Here is a 14,652-nt window from a genome sequence, read left to right on the forward strand (position 1 = left end):
GGACGAAGAGGTGGGTAAGGGAAGTGTCCCTAGTTTCTGCAAACATATTCTGGGTTGCCTCCCGGTAGCTGGAGATGCAGGTGTCTTGGCGCTGTCTCCTGCCCCAAGTGTGCCACGCCTCCACCTGGGCCAGCTCTGTGGAGGTCCCTGTGCCCATCTCACCCACTGCCAGATCCCTCAGGGGTTGGTTCTCCCTCAGTCTTCTGCCCAGGCCCTAGACAAACACTGACACAGCACTGGTCCCCAACCCAGCTCCAGCTCTCAGGCCGTTCTGAGCCTTTATTTTTATTTTTATTTTTATTTTTTTGAGGGAGTTTCGCTCGTTGCCCAAGCTGGAGTGCAAGAGCATGATCTCGGCTCGCTGCAACCTCCGCCTCCCGATTCAAGGGATTCTCCTGCCTCAGCCTCCCGAGTAGCTGGGGTTATAGGTACGCACCACCACGCCTGGCTAGCTTTTCGTATTTTTAGTAGAAACAGGGTTTCACCATGTTAGCCAGGCTGGTCTCAAACTCCTGACCTCGTGATCCACCCGCCTCGGCCTCCCAACTGAGCTTTTAAATAACAAACTTGGCCAGGAACCCCGTGGTGCTTAAACCAATGGAGACGACTTTAAATGCTGTATGTATGTATGTATGTATGCATGCATGCATGTATGTATGTACGCATGTATGTATGTATTTGAGACTTAGTTTCACTCTATCACTCTATTGCCCAGGCTGGAGTACAGTGGGCACTGCAACCTCAGCCTCCCGGGTTCAAATGATTCTCCTGCCTCAGCCTCCCGAGTAACTGGGACTACAGGCACCCGCCACCACGCCCAGCTAATTTTTGCATTTTTAGTAGAGATGGGGTTTCATCATGTTGGCCAGGCTCATCTTGAACTGCCGCCTCAGCCTAAGTGCACTATTTATATACAGTAACTTTATCGAAGTATCTATGCACCAGTCAGAAACATGAAATGGTTGGTAATATTTTGAACTGTTTTCCAATGAGCTTATCTTAGCAGTGTTTTAAAATCAAAAACTGGTTCGCAAAATCCCAGACTGAGAATTGCAACCATCAGGTCTACACCAGATTTCTACAGTGAGATGAAATCTCCAATAGTTTCATAAATTTTAAAAAGTAACCACACAACCACCAATTTGGAAAGCAGTCTGGCACTTTCTCACAATTAACAACTACCACCAGGCCGGGCACGGTGGCTCACGCCTATAATCCCAGCACTTTGGGAGGCCGAGGCGGGTGGTTCACGAGGTCAAGGGATCGAGACCATCCTGGTCAACATGGTGAAACCCGTCTCTACTAAAAATACAAAACATTAGCTGGGCATGGTGGCGCGTGCCTGTAATCCCAGCTACTCAGGAGGCTGAGGCAGGAGAATTGCCTGAACCCAGAAGGCGGAGGTTGCGGTGAGCCGAGATCGTGCCATTGCACTCCAGCCTGGGCAACGAGCGAAACTCCGTCTCAAAAATCAAAAAAAGAAAAAAAAAAAAAACAACTACCACCACCCTGTGACTCAGCGATTCCACTTCCAGGTATTAAAAGTAAACATGAACACAAGAACTTGTATGACACTGTTCACAGCAGCTTTGCTTTGCTCATCATACCCTCAAAGTGGAAACAAGCCAAATACCCATCAACAGGGGACAGATAACAAACAGTAGTGTATTCCTGTAACGGCATGCTTCCGAGCAAAAAGCAGGAAAATATTACTGAAACAAGTAACACGGCCTAATCTCAAAAATATTCTGCTACGTGAAAGAAGCCAGACACGGAAGAATATGTATAGTGTGATTCCATGTATATGATATTCTGAGTGAGGCAAACTCACTTATTTAGAAAGAAATCAGGCCAGCCAGGCGTGGTGTCTCACACCTGTAATCCTAGCACTTTGGGAGGCCAAGGCAGGCGGATTACCAGAGGTTGGGAGTTAAAGACCAGCCTGACCAACAGAGAGAAACCCTGACTCTACTAAAAATTAGCCGGGCGTGGTGACGCACGCCTGTAATCCCAGCTTCTCGGGAGGCTGAGGCAGGAGAATCGCTTCAACCAGGGAGACGGAGGTTGCAGTGAACCAAGATGGCGCCATTGCACTCTTCCAGCCTGGGCAACAAGAGCAAAACTCCATCTCAAAAAAAAAAAAAAATCAGAGTAAGTGTTTGGGCACAAGTGGTAGTGACTGTGGAGAGGGCCAAACTGTAAGTTGATAGACACGCCTGTATCTTGAGAGGGAAGTGGGTGACACAAGCATATGCATTTGTCAAAATAAAATACAATTCACTGCTTTGAAAAACCAGATGGACTATATACTTTAAAATGTGGAGCCGGGTGCAGTGGCTCATACCTATAATCCCATTGCGTTGGGAGTCTAAGGCAGAATCACTTGAGACCAAGAGTTTGAGACTAGCCTGGGCAACATAGCAAGACCCTGTCTCTACAAAAAATGTTTTTTTAAAGTTGGCCAGATACAGCCTGTACTCCCAGCTGCTGGGAAGGCTGAGGCAGGAGGATTGCTTGAGTCTGGGAGGTCAACACTGCAGTGAGCCGTGTTTGTGCCACTGTACTCCAGCCTGGGCAACAGAGTGAGACCCTGTCTCTAAAATAGAATAAAATGCATTTCACTATTAATCATACCTCAATTTTTAAAATGAGGAGAAAAAACATCCGGCACAGGTATGCATGACAGGTGTGAATGTGCAAGGGTATGGCACAAGGCAAGTCCCAGCGCGGTAGAGACACTTTTCTTCCTGTAACCTGCATTCATGAGTCAAGACCCTGTCTTGGATATATGTGTATCTGTAACTTCAAGCAGATTTCTTAAGCTCTTCCCCCTTACTTTTTTCCTAGGCTATCAACAGAAAACGCATTTCTCAGGAGCACACTGAAAACAAGTAAACAAAAGATACCAGTATTCTCTGGTGATCAGTTACTACAAAAAAAGAACCAAGACAATTATTTTTACCACTGCACTGCTAAGAATGTCCCCCCTAGAGTCTGGTATCCATGTTTCTATTAAAACACTATTTAAACTTGTCATTGCTTTACTCTTCATACACCCACTTAGACCCCCCCCCCAAAAAAAAACAAAAATAAGCAAACCTGTTTTAGGACAGAAGCATTAAAAAAACAAACTCAACCCCTGCCAGGAACAGTCTTCCCACTTCAAACATCAGGCTGGGGGGTGGGGGGTGGGGGGTGGGCATCCGAACACATACACCGTGCAAGGCCCCAAGGGTGTGCAGCCAGTGACAGCTTCAGCCACAGGAGCAGAACACACAGACTGGGGCGGGTGGGAATCAGACTGTAAACAATGTGCAAAGTGCCTTCCCCAAGTTAGGAGGAAAGTGTGATCAGGGAGAGAGATGAAACAGCAATAATGTCAAGAAAGACGACACAGCATGGGTGGTCCCAAACAGACCAGCAAGATATGGACAAGAGAGGACAATCATGTAAGACAGTGCAGAGGCAGAAGGGAATTCAGCATTCCACAGGGAAATGTCACCAGAAGGACAAGTCTGTAGTTCCTAAGGAGTCTAGAATTCTGGACTTCACTCTGCTGGAATGGGAGGCACCAAACCTTAGGTAAACGAAATGATTTAAAAGATAACTGGGGCCGGGTACAGTATGGCTCATGCCTGTAAGCAAATCACTAGAGGTAAGCAAATCACTAGAGGTCAGGAGATCAAGACCAGCCTGGCCAACACAGCAAAACCCCAGCTCTACTAAAAATACAAAAATTAGTCAGGCGTGGTGGCGGGTGCCTGTAATCCCAGCCACTTGGGATGCTGAGGCAGGAAAACCACTTGAACCTGGGAGGCTGAGATCGTGCCGCTGTACTCCAGCCTGGGTGACAGAGCGAGCCCCCGTCTCAACAAATAAAAACTGGGAACAAAGAGAGACTACGTTGGTGGGGGGAAGACTGGCACCCAGGAGCTTGCTGCCTAAGCAGCATGGCCTCTGCCAAGGCTGGTGACCATCTGAGAAACAGTCACAGAGATAACAGCAATACAGAGACCAATGGGGCGGAACAGAGGGGAGCACAGCACAGCCACCATAGCAAAGAGGGATGTGGAGCATTTCTGCCCTGGGGTGAACACACTTTGGGGACATGGGGCTGCAGACTCAGGGAGAGCGCCGAGATTGGGATGCACCGAATTTGAGGTATCTGCGTGGCAAGACAACGAACGCTCTGACCCAGAACGAGAGGCCTCAGAACAGAGGTGACAGGCAAAGTGGGACCAGAATGGAACAGATGAGCTTCCCAGGCAGGACCCTGGGGAACAGAGACATTAACAGAAGGAAGCTCGGAAAGGCAGGGATGGGAGCTGTGGGAAGCGGAGGGAAGGGAAGTGAGGACAGCTAGAGGTGTCAACAACCCCATATAAGCCTGGGGAGAGGCCAATGGGATTAGCAGGTACTTTCTCCTGACAGTTACAGTAAGTACTACAAGACTGGGAAACTGGGTAGTGAGAAAATTAAGCCAATTTTATAAACTGTAGCTAAGTGACAGACATCTGTAGCTAGAGGGAAAAGTGGAGGAAAATCTTTTTTCAAACTTCCCCTCATATATTATCTCATTTAATGATTAGGACAATCCTTAAGATGTTCTTGGTCTCCCCATTTTACAAAGGAGCTCCTTGGCCCCATGGGAAAGAATCACCACAGTGACAGTCAGTCAATGAGGTATCAAGAGTCTCAACCCCGGGTCCCGGTAACTCTATGCAAGTCCCACCATGCCACACTCAAAAAACCTAGGATAGGCCGGGCACGGTGGCTCATGCCTATAATCCCAGCACTGTGGGAGGCCGAGGCGGGTGATCACGAGGTCAAGAGATTGAGACCATCCTGGCCAACATGGTGAAACCCTGTCTCTACAAAAATACAAAAATGAGCTGGGTGTGGTGGCACACCTGTAGTCCCAGCTACTCAGGAGGCTGAGGCAGAACAATCGCTTGAACCCAGGAGGTAGAAGTTGCAGTGAGCAGAGATCCCGCCGCTGCACTCCAGCGTGGTGACAGAGCAAGACTGTCTCACAAAAAAAAAAAAAAAAAAAAAAAAAAAAAAGCAGCCTAGGATAGCCCCCAAAAGTAGATTTAATGGAAAGAGAATGAAGAGTTTCTGCCTAGTTAAGCCAGTTAAGCTACGAGACTAAGAGTACATAAGCTAAGAGGCCCGGCCACACTGGTCCTGTTTTTTCTAATTTTGTACTTTTTTGAAGTTCCCTTACAACTACAAACACAACATAGGTTCACTGAAGTTTTCTCTTTTTAAAAAATAAGATTCTGGCCAGCGTGGTTCCGGTGTGGTGGTTCATGCCTATAATCCCACCACTTTGGGAAGCCGAGGCAGGTGTATCACCTGTGGTCATAAGTTTGAGACCAGCCTGGACAACAAGGTGAAACACCATCTCTACTAAAAATACAAAAATTAGCCAGGTGTGGTGGCACATGCCGGTAACACCAGCTACTTGGGAGGCAATGCAGGAGAAGCGCTTAAACCTTGGAGGCAGAGGTTGTAGTGAGCCAAGATCTTACCACTGCACTCCAGCCTAGGCAAAGGAGTGAGACTCCACCTCAAAAAAAAAAAAAAAAAAAAAAAGACGAAAGGTGAAAGACAAAACTGTTCAGAGAATGAAAAGATGAGCCACAAACTGGAAGAAAATATTTCTAAATCATTTATCTGATAGGGAACTCATATCAAGGATACAGAAAGAACATTTAAAACTCAACAATAACAAACACAATTTTTTAAATAGGCAAAAAGATCCAAACAGACACTTTATTAACAAGGTTATACAAGAGGAAAATAAGCACTTGAACATGCTCACCATCATATGTCACTAGGAGATTGCTAATTAAGACAATGAGACAACACTACCTGCATGTGAGGATGGCTACAATAAGAACCACTGACCAGATCCACCGAAGGAGAGGATGCTGAACGGCAGGAACTCTCCTCTATTTTCATGTGAACACAAAATGGTACAGCCACTTGGAAGACAGTTTTGCAGCCTCTTACAAAGTTAAATATACCCTTACCATCAGATCTAGCATCACGCTCTTAGGCATTTTCCCAACTGATGTGAAAATTTAACATCCACATAAAACCCTGCAAGGGATATTCATAGCAGCTTTATTCATATTCACTAAAAAGTGAAAGCAACCAAGATGTCTTTCAGTAGCTGAATGGATACCTGTGACACATCTATACAATTCAGCAATAAAAAGAAATTAAATATTAACACACAATGGCATGGGTAAATCTTAAAAACATATTGTTAAGTAAAAGAAGCCAATGAAAAGGCTACATATTGAGGACTCCAATTATATGACATTTTGAAGGCGGCAAAACTAGAGATGACAGTAAACGGATCTGTGGTTGCCAGGGGTCGGCGAGTGGGTAAAGCGCGGGGGGCTTGCTTTCCTGCAGTGTAACTGCGTGACCCTGCGAAAGTGGAGACAGAACATGATGAGCTTGCAATACCTCACAGAACTTTGTAACACAGTGAGCCTTAATGCAGGCAATTGGAAAGGAAAATAATCTAGGTGGTCAGAGATGTCAGGATGGAATGCAGGCTATGACAGAAGAACCTACCTACCTACCTATATTACAAATGTATGAACGTACAAAAAAACCGTACTGCAGAGGGCATCGGAAGGGTGCTGACCTAAGAAACTTGAGTGGAATTTATAAGACTTAGGTCTTACACCGTTAACAGGAGCCATATGCACCTATTCTAGTGGATAATGTTGTTTCCCATGGGGCACGATGAACAACTCTGAAACCATTATATTAACACTTACATTCTGGAATTTCACAGTGAAGTATGCACTGGCTCATGCCTGTAATTCCAGCACTTTGGGAGGCTGAGGCAGGATTGCTTGATCCCAGGCGTTTAACAGCAGCCTGGGCAACACAGCAAGATCTCGTCCCTACAAACAAACAAAGCAGGCCGAGCACAGTGTGGCTCAAAACTGTAATCCCAGCTTTGGGAGGCCGAGGCAGGTGGATCACCTGAGGTCAGCAGTTCGAGACCAGTCTGACCAACATGGTGAAACCCTATCTCTACTAAAAATACAAAAATTAGCCTGGTGAGTTGGTGCACGCCTAAAATCCTAGCTACTCTGGAGGCTGAGGCAGGAGAATCACTTGATCTGGGAGGCGGAGTTTGCAGTGAGCCGAGATCACACCACTGCACTCCAGCCTGGTCAACAGAGAAAGACTCTGTCTTAAACTTTAAAAAAATTACAATAAAAATATAAATAAAAATTTTAAACAAAAATTAGCCAGGCAAGATGGCACACATCTGGGGTCTCGCCTAGTTGGGAGGCTTAAGGAAGGGAATCGCTTGGGCTCAAGCAATCAAAGTTGCACTGAGATATGATCACACCACTGCACTTCAGCCTGGGCAACAAAGCAAGACCCCGTCTCAAAAGAAAAAAAAAAATTAAGTAAATGGATGGCAAGAGCCAGGCTTCTCACTACTGACATGGAAGTTTCCAGGTAAGAAGAGGAGGAAGCTAGAATGACCTACATGGTAATGGATTAGAGTTGGAGACCTGACTATGAACTCATTTTTGGTTTAAGATAGATCCAGGCAGTTACATACAGAATTATCTATCGATATGGACACACACATAGGTTAGCATCCACGCATATATTTACTTGCTCTGTCAGTTGAGAGGGCCTAGAAGCAACAACCCAACAGCCACCAACACACCTAATTCCCAGATCTTGGTTTTTTTTTTGTTGTTGTTGTTGTTAATATGCAAGATTGGGCCTTGCTATGTTGCCCAGGCTGGTCTTGAACTCTTGGGCTCAGGCAATCTTCCCACCTCAGCCTCCCAAAGTGCTGGGAGTATAGGTGTGAGCCATTACAGATCTTGGATTTTAATACCATTCTCTAATAAAATAAAAGAAACCAGGATTGAGGCAAAATTTTATATATATATATGTATATATTTATTTATTCACACACACATATATACACACACACACACACACACAAAAGATGAGCCTGGAGCATCTTATTTATATTGTTGGAGAGTAATGAAGTGTTCACAATACACACACACAATCGTGGGGACTAGGGGCACGTGAAAAGGACACAGGAACCAAATGAAACAGCTTCCAGTGGCCAAAGCTGGAACCACCTGAGCAACAAAATAAAACAGTGCTGCTTTATAAGCCGAAGCATACAGTAAACATGCACAAGTCCAGACTGACATAAAGCCATAGTTGAATAAACAGAAAACAAACAAACACCCTGCACCGCGAATCCAAGAAAAGCACGCGCCTCCTTCTGGGATGGAAGACGTGGCTCCCCACCCCTCAAGTACAGCCACATGCACAGGGACAGTTTCCAACAGGTAGAGTGAGGAAAGGGGGAACATTACTGAGGAAAAACTGGGCAAACACCACCTCAGTCAGCCGGGTGTTCAAGGCCGCATCCATAACAATGAGTTGTGTGGACAGAATCCAGCCTTGACAGGCTGTGATGATACAGGCCCTCTACCTCATCACCCGAGTTTAGTCCTGAGGAAAATATGAAACAAGTCCCAATACAAGAGCATCCTACCAAAAGTCCCTGACCGGCAGCACTGCTCAAAACTGCCCAATCACCAAAACAAGAACATCTGAGAAAGTGCCACAGCCAAGAGAGGCCTAAGGAGACAGGCCCACTCATGTCCTCCATGACCCTGGGTGGGATCCTGGGACAGAAAAAGGACATTAAGGAAAAGCTGAAGCCATCTGAATCAAGTGTGACTTGTACTGACAGGAAACAGAAGGCGTGGGTGGAGTACGGGATGGTAGGCAAAGCAGAATGATCCTTCCTCCCTGGAGGAAGAAACGGGGGCTTACAGAGAAACCCGGGGATGAGGAGAAGTGAAAGCAGTTCACACTCAGGAAGATGAGTGCAGTCTCAGCAGAGAACAGGGGTGGGGCTGCGGGCTGGGAGGGCCTAGGAGATTGCAAAATGGAAGTGGGGTGGAGACGAAGAAGCCGACAGTAACCGGGCCCAGACAATGCTGACCCCTTCACTGTCTAACGGAGGACGGGAATGGCTGGTCCTTTTATCCAAAAGCCCAGCCCAGCACCCTAAACTTACCCCGGGCTGGAGATTAGCCAGGATGATGGGACAGAAAAGCAGAGGAACGAAGGCAAGACCAAGATGCAAGCTGGAGAGGCCAACCTCAGAGTCCAGGGGGGCGGGGGAAGGGCCTGGTAAGCCGGGTGACAGGAACTCAGGGCACGAAAAGCCGGAGGAGCCTGAGAAACAGACTCAGAGAAAGTGAAGGGACACTTGAGGCTAGGTCCAGGGGGAGCTCTAAGAGTCACTCAGGAGAACACAAGGGTTCCTATGGGCCGTGCCAACGGGGGGTCACACAGAAGCAGGGCCGAAGGCACCCTCATCCCAGGAACGTCACCAGCCTGCATGAGTAAGGGAACCTTAGTCAGTATGGGGAAGGCTACAGGGGGAGCTCACATCCTCACTCAACTTGGAAAACGAGCGCAGCACTCAGCTTACCCACTGCACTGAGCTGATGGCGACCACGCTCCTAAGTGCTCTTTCCAACAACTGGCAATCATGAAATATTCAGTTTGTCCTTTCAAATCCTACCATAAGAAATAATGTATGCTCTATGAAACCACGATTTTCTACTCAAATTACTGAATCTAAAGATCAGAACATTAACTTTTAAGGAAAAAAAAATCCACACCACAATATTAACCCAACTAAAGCCAAGTCTCAACGATATGCTGGCACATAGGCCACACTGTGAATAGCAACCCTGCCCGACCTTTCTAGAAGGGCATTTCATATTAAAATACTTAGTCACTCTACAAAAGGAAGTGGACACTGCAGATCAGAAGCATGGCAAACTGGGGGCACACACACAACACACAATAAACCATGGAAGTGGGACAGGGAACGCCAGTCTCAAGAGTGAGGGGCCTGGGGGACAACAATGAGTTCCTACCCACCAGCCGCAGCCGTTCTCTGCCTGGACACTTCTCCACTCAGGTCAATGCCAGGAGCACCTGGGCTTAGTCCTTGGTCTTCCCTTCATATATATACTCTCCACAAAGGAGCTCATGGGGACCTCAGGCTCATGAAGCTTAAAAAAAAGAAAAAAAAAAGGAGGGCTAGGCTCAGTGGCTCATGCCTGTAATCCCAGCACTTTGGGAGCCTGAGGTGGGCGGATCACAAGGTCTGGAGTTCGAGACCAGCCTGGCCAACATGGTGAAACCACATCTCTACTAAAAATACAAAAATTAGCCAGGTGTGGTGACACACACCTGTAATCCCAGCTACTCGGGAGGCTGAGAAAGGAAAATCGCTTGAACCCAGGAGCAGAGGTTGCAGTGAGCCAAGATCACACTGCTGCACTCCAGCCTGGGCAAGAGAGCAAGAGAGACTCTGTCTCACCAAAAAAAAAGAGAAGAAAATTGTATCTGGAAAACTGTCAGGCTGACAACACTTCACTAAGTGCATATATCCAGCTGGTCACCCAAAAACCCCACTGCAGGAGGGTCAAAGCAGAACCTCCCCCCATCAGTAACCACCCCACTCTTTCCATTCTCAATAAATGGCATACCAGGGTCAAAAAACAAGGACTCATCCTTCGTGTATCTCTTTCCCCAACTCCCCACATCTAGTTCATCAGCAAGTCCTATAGGGTGCACCTCTAAACCCACCCCAAATCTGACTATCTCAGATAGTGATAGTCGGATTTGGGGTGGGTTTAGAGATGCACCCTATAGGGTGGCACTTTTTTGGTGGCCAGCTGGATATACGCACTTAAGTGATGTATTGTCAGCCTGACAGTTTTCCAGATACAATTTTCGTCTTTTTTTTTTGTGAGACAGAGTCTCTCTCGCTCTCTTGCCCAGGCTGGAGTGCAGCAGTGTGATCTTGGCTCACTGCAACCTCTGCTCCTGGGTTCAACCAGCAAGGTCCCAAGAGCTCTCATTTGGGGAGTGCTCACATCACCTGGGGAGTCCTCTCTCTACTCTCATGGCTTTGCTCACCCAACAATCCAGTTCCCCATGCGGCACCCAGCACGGTCTTCTACAGAGAGAAATCAGATGTCATTCTCCTGCCTAAGCCCATGCAATCACTGCCTTTTCAGTTAGACTAAAATCCTCCCCCCACCGCCACCCCACCACCATGGCCTAGAAAGCCCCACTCCATCTGGAGCCTGCTGGCCTCCCTTCCTAGCACCCTCTTCCCGGCTGGCTTGTTCTGCCATCACCTCAATGGAATGTCCTTCGTAGCATCCCCAGCACTCGCGAGCCTCACCACACTACAAACATTCGTTGAGTGACTAAGTAAGGGAAGGAGGGTGCTTGAGGCAGACAAGAAAAAGTAGAAAGGAAGCCCGCAGGCAAATGGCAGGGGCATGTGGCAAAATCTGCCATGGGAGTGGGTCAGAGGCCCAAAGGAGCCTCGGAGAAAAGGAGTAGAAGAGAAACGTACAAGAGTCACAGAGAAGGAGGGAAAAGCGGATGAAGAGAAAAAACCCCCACCTGTAGGGAAGTCACAACTCCAGGCCCAGAACACACGTGCGTGGGACCACACTACAGCACACAGCCAGACGAGGCAGTCTCCAAGGAATGCTCACTCAAACCCCAAAGGTTCCCCTTCCATCCCTGTACGAGAGCCACAACCTAACGTTGACAGTCAAATGGAGCAGCTATTTTTAAAAATCCCAGTATGGTAACTAAACCCTCAAGAAATCTAAATCCAGAAATAACAAGAACTCTAAAGTTCCAAACCTCATTAAGTGTCCTGTCCCAGGGAACAGCTGAGCCTGAATCAGACCGGTATTCCCAACCTCCTTCCCTATCTTCCTAGAGTGTACTTGTCTAATACAAAATCAGCTTTTATGCTAGATTAACCAGAGTTCAAAATACTAAGAAAAGATGACCCGCTAATAATATATTTAGCTCTCAGTTACAAGCTAATGACATCATCAAATACTTGTGAGAGGAAAGGCTATTTACTGAGCATCTACTGTGTGTCAGGAGATTTACACACGTGACCACCACCCTAAAAGCCGGGCATTCGTTAGCTCATGTTCAGGATGACGAAATTGAGTCTTAGAGGCGAGGTGTCTTGCTCAGATCCACAGCCAGTTAGAACGAGTCAGAACTGTTTTGACGCCAAAGCCCATGTTCTTACATTAAAATACACTGGCTTCCAGAGCTCTCGGTTTTAGAAAGTGCATTCTGTAATGAATAAACTGAATGTGGGAAATATGGAATCTAAGAATTCAAAGCATTTCAGTGAACTGTAAAAGCCAGTCTCCAGTGAGACTGGAAGCCTCTCTAGCTGACTGCCCCTCCCACGGGGTGCTGCAAATGAAATGCAGTGTTTCCCAGTGAAGCAAACCACCGGCTGAACACAGAGCTAGCATCTTTTTCAAAATCAGTGACATTCGTCATGCAACCAGGATTTATTCAGCACCTTTTAGCCTCTGGACACAAAATTCCTCCCCCCCTTCATTCCTACGTTTATGATACGACACTTCCACTTACAGCTCTGATTCTTCTCTTCTCATCTTTCCCACAACCCAAGTTTAGGTAGCCCTCATTTCTAGCCTGTACCTCTGCAGAACACTAACTTCAAGGGTCACTAGCTTCCAGTGACTCTCCACGTGGCTGCAGGAGTTATCCTTCAAAATCATAGTACAGGCCAGGGGTGGGGGCTCACACTTGGAATCCCAGTGCTTTCAGAGGCTAAGGCAGGAGGAACACATGAGTTAAGACACCAGAGTGAGCAACATAGGGAGACCCTGTCTCAAAAAAAAAAAAATTAAAAATTATCTGGGCACAGCAGCACACAGCTGTAGTCCCAGCTACTCAAGAGGCTGGGGCAGGAGGACTACTTGAGCCCAGGCGTTTGAGGCTGCAGTGAGCTATGACTGCATCACTGGACCCCAGCCTGAGTGAAAGAGCAAGACCAGGCCGGGCATGGTGGCTCATGCCTGTAATCTCAACACTTTGGGAGGCCGAGGCAGGGGGATCACCCGAGGTCAGGAGTTCAAGACCAGCCTGGCCAACATGGTGAAACCCTTTGAAAAAAAAAAGAAAAGAAAGAAAGAGAAAAAAAAAAAACCCCTAAATAAAAATTCCTTGAAAAATAAAATTAAATAAATAATTTTAAAATAGGCCAGGCACGGTGGCTCATGCCTGTAATCCCAGCAATTTGGAAGGCGGAGGCGGGCAGATCACCTGAGGTCGGGAGTTTGAGACTAGTCTGTCCAATATGGAGAAACCCCATCGGTACTACTAAAAATACAAAATTAGCCAGGCATGGTGGCACATGTTAGTAGGTGGGTGTCTAATCCCAGCTACTCGGGAGGCTGAGGCAGGAGAAGCGCTTCAATCCAGTAGGCGGAGGTTGTGGTGGGCTGAGACTGCGCCATTACATTCCAGCCTGGGCAACAAGAGCAAAACTCCATCTCAAAAAAATAATAATAATAAATAGGGCCAGATGCAGTGGCACATACATATAATAACAGCACTTTAAGAGGCTGAGATGGGCAGATTGTTTGCTCTCAGGAGTTCAGGACCAGCCTGGGCAACATGGCAAGACCCCATTTCTATAAATAAATTTAAAAAAAGAGCCAAGTACAGCGGTGAGCACCTGTAGCCCTAGCTACTCAGGAGGCTAAGGTGGGAGGATTGCTTCAGCCCAGGAGGTTGAGGCTGCAGCAGGTCGAGATCATGCCACTGCACTCCAGCCTAGGTGATACAGTAAGATCCTATCTCAAAAATAGTAATAATACATAAAACAAAACCAAAGTACAGGTCACAAAATCAGCCTGGTGTAAAACTTTCCGGCTCTCCCAAACTTTCCTGGCTCAACATTCCCCACTCTATTCCATAAGGTGCTCCTTTGGATTCCCCTTACCTGGCCTTTCATACCTCTGTGGTTTTGCCCGGGCTGTTTCCTCCAATTAGAATTCTCTCTCTCTGCCTTGCCAAATTATTCATTCACCCAACAGTTTTCAAACATCCTTTACCCATAAGACACTGTAGAAGAATGCAGTGTTTTCAAAACTATAAGATGCGGAACCAAAATAAGGCACTGTGAGCCCCATACAGAGTCTGGGTGTGCTTCAAGCATTAATAGGATTCTACTGAAAATCACACCTGTAATCCCAGCAATTTGGGAGGCCAAGGTGGGGAGATCAACTGAGGTCAGGAGTTCAAGACCAGCTTGGCCAACATGGTAAAACCACATCTCCACAAAAATACAAAAATTAGCCAGGCATGACAGCGGACACCTGTAATCCCAACTACTTGGGAGGCTGAGGTGGGAGAATCACTTGAACCTGAGAGGCAGAGGTTGCAGTAAGCTGAGATTGCACCACTGCACTCCAGCCTGGGCAGTAGAGCAATACTCCATCTCAAAAAAATAAAAAGAATGGGATGGAATGGAACTTAGTAGCAAGACTAAGATTAGCAAGACGGCCGGGCGCGGTGGCTCAAGCCTGTAATCCCAGCACTTTGGGAGGCCGAGGCGGGTGGATCACGAGGTCAAGAGATCGAGACCATCCTGGTCAACATGGTGAAACCCCGTCTCTGCTAAAACTACAAAAAATTAGCTGGGCATGGTGGTGCGTGCCTGTAATCCCAGCT

The 14,652-nt window shown here is 47.1% G+C and overlaps 1 protein-coding gene across 4 annotated transcripts in view; it reads right to left on the bottom strand.

Moving 5' to 3' along the window:
- Positions 1-14,652, bottom strand: part of ZDHHC7 (zinc finger DHHC-type palmitoyltransferase 7) — a 54,361-nt gene that overhangs the window by 23,829 nt on the left and 15,880 nt on the right. Inside the window, exon 1 of one of the 4 annotated variants that reach the window (XM_032284591.1) lies at positions 11,533-12,765. The exons of 2 other annotated variants lie outside the window; for them this stretch is intronic. The gene's annotated coding sequence lies outside the window, so the exon portion shown is untranslated. Of the gene's footprint in view, positions 1-6,803; positions 6,823-11,532; positions 12,766-14,652 lie in introns of those variants that run through there. One more of the 4 variants, XM_032284590.1, reaches the window with a different exon arrangement.

The sequence above is a fragment of the Sapajus apella genome, unplaced genomic scaffold, assembly GCF_009761245.1.
Source record: "Sapajus apella isolate SASKATOON/1434 unplaced genomic scaffold, GSC_monkey_1.0 scaffold15, whole genome shotgun sequence".
In the NCBI taxonomy this organism is placed as follows: domain Eukaryota; kingdom Metazoa; phylum Chordata; class Mammalia; order Primates; family Cebidae; genus Sapajus; species Sapajus apella.